Raw genomic sequence first — 6,023 nt, forward strand, 5'->3', positions numbered from 1 at the left:
AAGAAAGAGGAAAAGAAAAGAAAAACAAGGTGGAAAGCTAATTTTATATAATTTGAAAAGAGGCAATGCCAGAATCAAAATAGGAAAAAGTTGCTTCAATAGATAGGGTTTGTAAACCCTAGGGGCGAGACAAGCAAATTTTCTAACAAGGCTTGCCGAAAATTTAAAAAAAAATGGAAGGGAGGGGCTCAAACTTGGGTCTCTAGGAATGATGCACTAAAACTTAACCATTATGCCTATAACTCATTTCACGCTTAATTTAGACACCTAATCTAAAATATATCAAGGTGTGACAAAACCAAATTTCAATACACTCAATCCATTTTCTTAAACCATGTACATTACTGGAACAATACCATTTGTTGTACCGAAAATTTTAGGGTATTACAATTTAATTAACTATTTTAACAAATAAATAAACATTTTAACACGATCATAATAAATAGTCCTAGTTAAAGTACATAATAGCAACAAGGTTAATATTTAATTTTTCACTTACCATACTTTTATCATCTACACATTGGTATGTATCATTCATTTTTCACCCATTGTAGGCTCAATTAGACAAGAAGAATAAACAAAATGAATTCACAAATATAGGAGCACATAAATGCTAAATTAGGAGAACCAAAGTGCTAAATTCTGGAGCACCAAAGTGTTAGTTTTAGGAACACCGAAGTGCTAAATTCACGAGCACGCTAAGATATTCGTAATGGCATGCCATCTATATTCCACAAATTCAAAATTGTCTACAAGAGCTTTAACATCATTATAAAATCAATATTCATCACAAGCACAATCAAATTTCATATTTTCACAATCACACATAAATTTTTAGGATTTTACAATTTAGTCATTTCCCCTACACAATTTAATCACATCAATAATAATCGTAATCATTTCCTATTTTCTTGAACCATTCACTCATTTACCATGATACTAGTACTTAATTCATGACATTAACATGCTCTTTAGTTTATTATTCTAATCAAATCTAATTAGGTAAGAAATAATTCTAAAGTACTTACAAATTTAGCTAAATAAAACTTCCTTTAAGCTTTGTCTACTTATTTTCCCTTATCTAGACCCCTTCTATCTTCTTCCTTCTCTTATCTACACCCCTTCTGTCTTCTTCCTTCTCTTTCTCTTCCTTTCACATCAACATGATAATCAATATATTTGATTTACATCACATTTTATGCTTAAATATTTGAAATAAACATGATACTAGTAGTAAATAATGAAAATCTTACCTTACATATGTAGTTTCTCACATAGTCGATACTTTCTCACTCTTCAAATATGAACCCACCATTTCTATTCAAAAAACTAAGCTTGCTAGGTTATGGGTAACTTGATTTAGCTAAGGTTTCTAAAGAAATTTGTTGATTTTAAATTTGGAAAAGCCTTTAATAGTGATGGAGGACTAGATTGTAAAAAAATAAAAAGTTTCTCTTCTTCCCTATATTATGGACATGAAAGAGATGGAGAAAGATGATAAATCTTCTCCATCTTTCTTCTAAAATATCACCCGTCTAAAAAAATCATCCATCATAATTATTCACTAGATCTTGGTGAAATTGCTCTCCATGTTCTCACACATTTCACCACTAATTCGAATTAATCCTTTTCTACGTTAAATTTCTCACATTAACCCCAAAACTTTGTAAAACCTTACAATTTAATTTATACCACAAGTTAATATCTCCCACTACATTAGTCTTTTAAATTTTCTCCAGTATACTACTACCTTCTTCACTAGCACTTATAAATCACAGTTTATTTATACTAAAAAATTCAACTTGTAATTGCTCAAAATAATACCATTACGATCAAGAGGCTTTCGGGGGTGGTACATGTACATTCTCCCTTCAATGTTATTGCATGCTTCTAAGTTGATTATTAGGTTCTAAAAGTGCTTGTATGTTAGTCATTTATATATGGTTTAAATTACATTTTGGTAATTGAACTTTAATTTGTTATGAAATGATCATTAACGTTATCGATTTGAACAATTTGATCAGTAAACCTTACCCTCCATTAAAGATATGATGGACATCTCACCTGACATATATATTATTGTTAAATGCCGACATGTATTCCACGTCAACACATTATATAGTGTTTTTGTGTTACACGTCGTTAATGATATGATGTTTTGAGTTAAATTTATTAAAAATTTAAAAAATAAAAATAAAAAAAATGAAAACTTAATAAGAAATATTAAAATTATATAAATTATAAAAATATAAAAATACATTTTTCAAAAATATGGAAAATATGGAAATTTTATAAAATATATATAAAAGTTCTAGTAAAACTTATGATTTTTTTTTACTATAAACCTAGCTTCTCTTTAAACTTTCATCTCTTTTTTCTTTCCCAATATCAAGCCCCACTGTCGTCACCTTCTTCTCCAGCGCCGATCACTTCTTCGACAAGAATGGCACGAGGTTAAGATCTGCTCTCCCTATTTCACTTTATCAACCTAAATTCGCCGAGAAATGCCCCAAAATCCCTGAAACTAAAGCCCACTTTCGAACTCTTATTTCGCCAGATCTCTGTCGTTAAACTGTCTTGGTTTTTTTGTAATGTGATTCTTCTTATCAGTGGCTAACTTTCGATTGTTCAAATCTCCAAAAAAAGATTGGAAACCCTAAGTCGTAAGATAAATTCTCTTTTCCTTTTTCTTTATTTGTTGAGATCTTCAGGTCTTCATATGGCTGCGACAATTACATATTCAAGTATCAAAGACTCTAATTAGAGATACTAGGGATTAATTTTTCAAGTTTGGGTCTAAAAATGGAATACCATTTTAAAGTAAGTCCGATTTAATTTTTTTTTTTTAAAAATTAAGTTTAACTCAGCCCACTAATATTTAGTTTTTTTTTCTAAATTGATTTTTATTTAAAAATATTTTTTAAATATAATGCACTAAAACATGTTAAAATATAATTATTAATATAATTATTATTTAGTTAATAATTTAATATAAATATATAATTAGTATTTAACATATATAATTAATATTTTTTTTATAAGATAAAAAATTTAGGTCAAGTTGGACTCGAGCTAAAAAAAAATTTGCTCAAATTTCAATCCATATAAAAAATGTACCTTAAATTTTATTTAAACTCATTTTTCGGATTTTACTTAAATTTTATTTAAACTCATTTTTTAAATTTTACATTTTGTCCAAATCTTCATATTTTCAAACAAACATTCAAACTTAAGCAAATGGCCTGACGTGTAACTCTAACTATCCTTGCACAAATTTTCTCAAGTAAACTTTGAAATTGTATTGCCTATGTTTCTATCATAATTTGTAAAATAAAAAGAAATAATCATAATTTTTTAAGAAAAATTATATATTTTTATAAATTTTCCTTTTTGATTTTTTTGTAAATTTCTATTTTTATATTTTAAATTTATTTAAACTTTTTTATAAACTTTACTCAAAATATCATCTCATCAAATGAGTCATCGAGGTGTCATATCACATTGAACAAAAATAATATTAATTATTTTTTTAATAAAATAGGTTGGGGATATTTTATTGAAAAACATAAACACTAATAAATGTGTTGTCAATCAACAAATGGAAGACTAATCTAATCATCAGAATAAAAAGAAACAAACCGACGGCTAAAATAAAAGCACAAGGTCCTAAACTAATTAAACAAATAAATAATCTTCAAATCCCCATCCGTTATGAATAACCTACCTCCAACTATGCCTTTTACGCAAAGAACTTTTCATTGTCATTGGAGAAAAGGCCTGAGAGTTTTTAGTAGGGGCGCTCTCAATTTCCCCCTTTTCCATTTTACCTTTCATTGTTTCAGTCGGGTTCCTGTGGGCGATCCAGTTTCCTCTGTCGATTGGTGTAGCCAGGGACCTCTCCAAACAGGTAAATCATCTCTATTTCTTTCTAACTTTTGTAGCAATGATGTGGGCTAAACGATTAGCCACTCTTGGAGCATAACGAAATGTAATGGCCTAAAACTTGCTTTTTTCTCTTCAAATATTTTGAATATGCACACTAACTTGCGATTTGTCCACCGATTGTGCCATGCATTTGGTGATGATGGCCTTGGAGTCGCCCTCAATAACAACCTTTGTGTAGCCCATCTCTAATCCTATGAGGACAGCGTCGTAGCAAGCAATCGTCTCTGCGTCAAAAGTCGTGCCTACCGCTGGATGTAGGTAAGATTTAAAAATTTCAACCTCCCCATTTGCAGTTCTCACCACTATCCCAAATGCTAATCTGAAATTTATACTATCGAACGAGGCATCAAAATTGATTTTGATTATTAGGTTCTAGGGGGCTTTCCATTTTTCCACTACCTAGGTAATTTTAGGTTGTATCTCGTTCAAACCATCAATTTCACCAAGATAATATTGAACATGATTCACTGCATCTTCCCCTGTATATGACTTCCCCTTATGTAAGTTTCTGTTTGTGTCAAACCATAGGACCAACATTCCACAGACAAAAATGCGATGCTAGGTTTCTCTGCATGTATTAAAAATCCTTGTAAGCCAATCAAACCATTCACTGGGTTCACCTTGATTAATCCATTCAAGATCTAATTTTCTCCATAACTCTGTTGCTACAGGACACCCAACGAAAGCATGCTATAGAGTCTCAGAGCAAGCTTTACATCTAGGACACTTATCATCTCGGGCCACTCTTCGCTGATACAAATTGGTCATCGTGGGAATAAAGTTTTGTGTTACCCTCCATAGCATAATTTTAATTTTATTTGGTATTTGGAGTGCCCATAGTTGTTTGCAAAATAGTTTGGTTGTATTTTGAGTAGCCGTAGAGTCTGATGTATGATCTTGAGTCTATAAAAGTTGATACGCACTACGAATAGTGAACTTACCCAAGGGCTCTCCATGCCAGATGACTATATCCGTATGCTCGTCTAACGCTAGTGGGATCCGTAGAATTCTATTCGCATCGTGAGCCTCGAAGGTATTACGAATCAATTCTTCCCTCCACTCCCTATTAGTATTATCAATTAACGATGCGATAGTAGTAATATTAGTATTAAAAATAGGATAGCAAATTTTATAATTAGCTGCCCCAGGCAACCATGCATCCTCATTAATTAAGATATTCTCACTAGTGCCAACTCTCCACCCCAAGCCTTCTTTGATAAGACCTTTTGCTGCCCAAATACTTTTCCATGTGTACAAAAGTCTGTGTCCGAGCCTTGCTTGTAAAAAATTAGTGGTCGGGTAGTACTTTGCTTTTAAAACCTGTGTGACTAATGAATCTGGATACTCAAGTAACCGCCAACCTTGCTTAGCGAGTAAAGCCACGTTAAACTTGGCCATATCCTGAAAACCCAAACCTCCTTCAGACTTTAACTCACAAATGCTTTTCCAACTGCACCAGTGTATTCCTTTCCGTCCAGGACCTTTCTGCCACCAGTACCATACAATAATTGATTCCATTTCCTTGCATAAAGTTTTTGGAAAAAGGAAACACATCATAGAATAAGTAGGAATCGCTTGCAACACGGATTTAATAAAAACCTCTTTTCTGCCTTGTGACAAGAACCTAGAACTCCATCCATCAATTTTCCTCTTCATCATGTCCTTTATGTTTTGGAAAGACGTTTTCTTTTTCTTTCCAATTAAATTAGGGAGACCTAGGTATTTCTCAATATCAGTTGATCTTCTCATGCCTAGCAAGCTCGTAAATATCAATTTATTTGCTTCCATAATATTCGTGCTAAAGAATATTGTAGACTTTGTAAAGTTCACACACTAACCTAAGCATGACTCATATTTTGCCAAAATATTCGTGATCTTTTGGGCTCCTAAATATGTGGCCTCATAAAAAATAATGCAGTCGTCCGCAAAGAGAAGGTCTGAGATCTTTGGTCCTCGTCTATTAGCTTTCAAACCTTTGATTTCCTTACTCTTTAGAGCTGAGCGTAGAATTAAGGAGAGGCCTTCACTGCAAATTAGAAATAAGTAGGGACTGAGAGGGTCCCCTTGTCGGAGTCCTC

At 32.1% G+C, this 6,023-nt stretch overlaps 1 long non-coding RNA gene across 2 annotated transcripts; it reads left to right on the forward strand.

The window, feature by feature from the left end:
* The first annotated feature begins 2,380 nt into the window (after positions 1 to 2,380).
* Positions 2,381 to 4,963, forward strand: LOC121208270 (uncharacterized). 2 transcript variants are annotated; one of them, XR_005903233.1, is made up of 4 exons: positions 2,381 to 2,663; positions 3,843 to 4,203; positions 4,474 to 4,534; positions 4,617 to 4,963. It is a non-coding gene; the product is annotated as an uncharacterized lncRNA (long non-coding RNA). The 2 variants fall into 2 exon arrangements; XR_005903232.1 differs by lacking the exon at positions 2,381 to 2,663 and having other exon boundaries at positions 3,552 to 4,203.
* The last annotated feature ends 1,060 nt before the right edge of the window (positions 4,964 to 6,023 follow it).

Source organism: Gossypium hirsutum, chromosome A10 (genome assembly GCF_007990345.1).
Source record: "Gossypium hirsutum isolate 1008001.06 chromosome A10, Gossypium_hirsutum_v2.1, whole genome shotgun sequence".
Classification (NCBI taxonomy): Eukaryota; Viridiplantae; Streptophyta; class Magnoliopsida; order Malvales; family Malvaceae; genus Gossypium; species Gossypium hirsutum.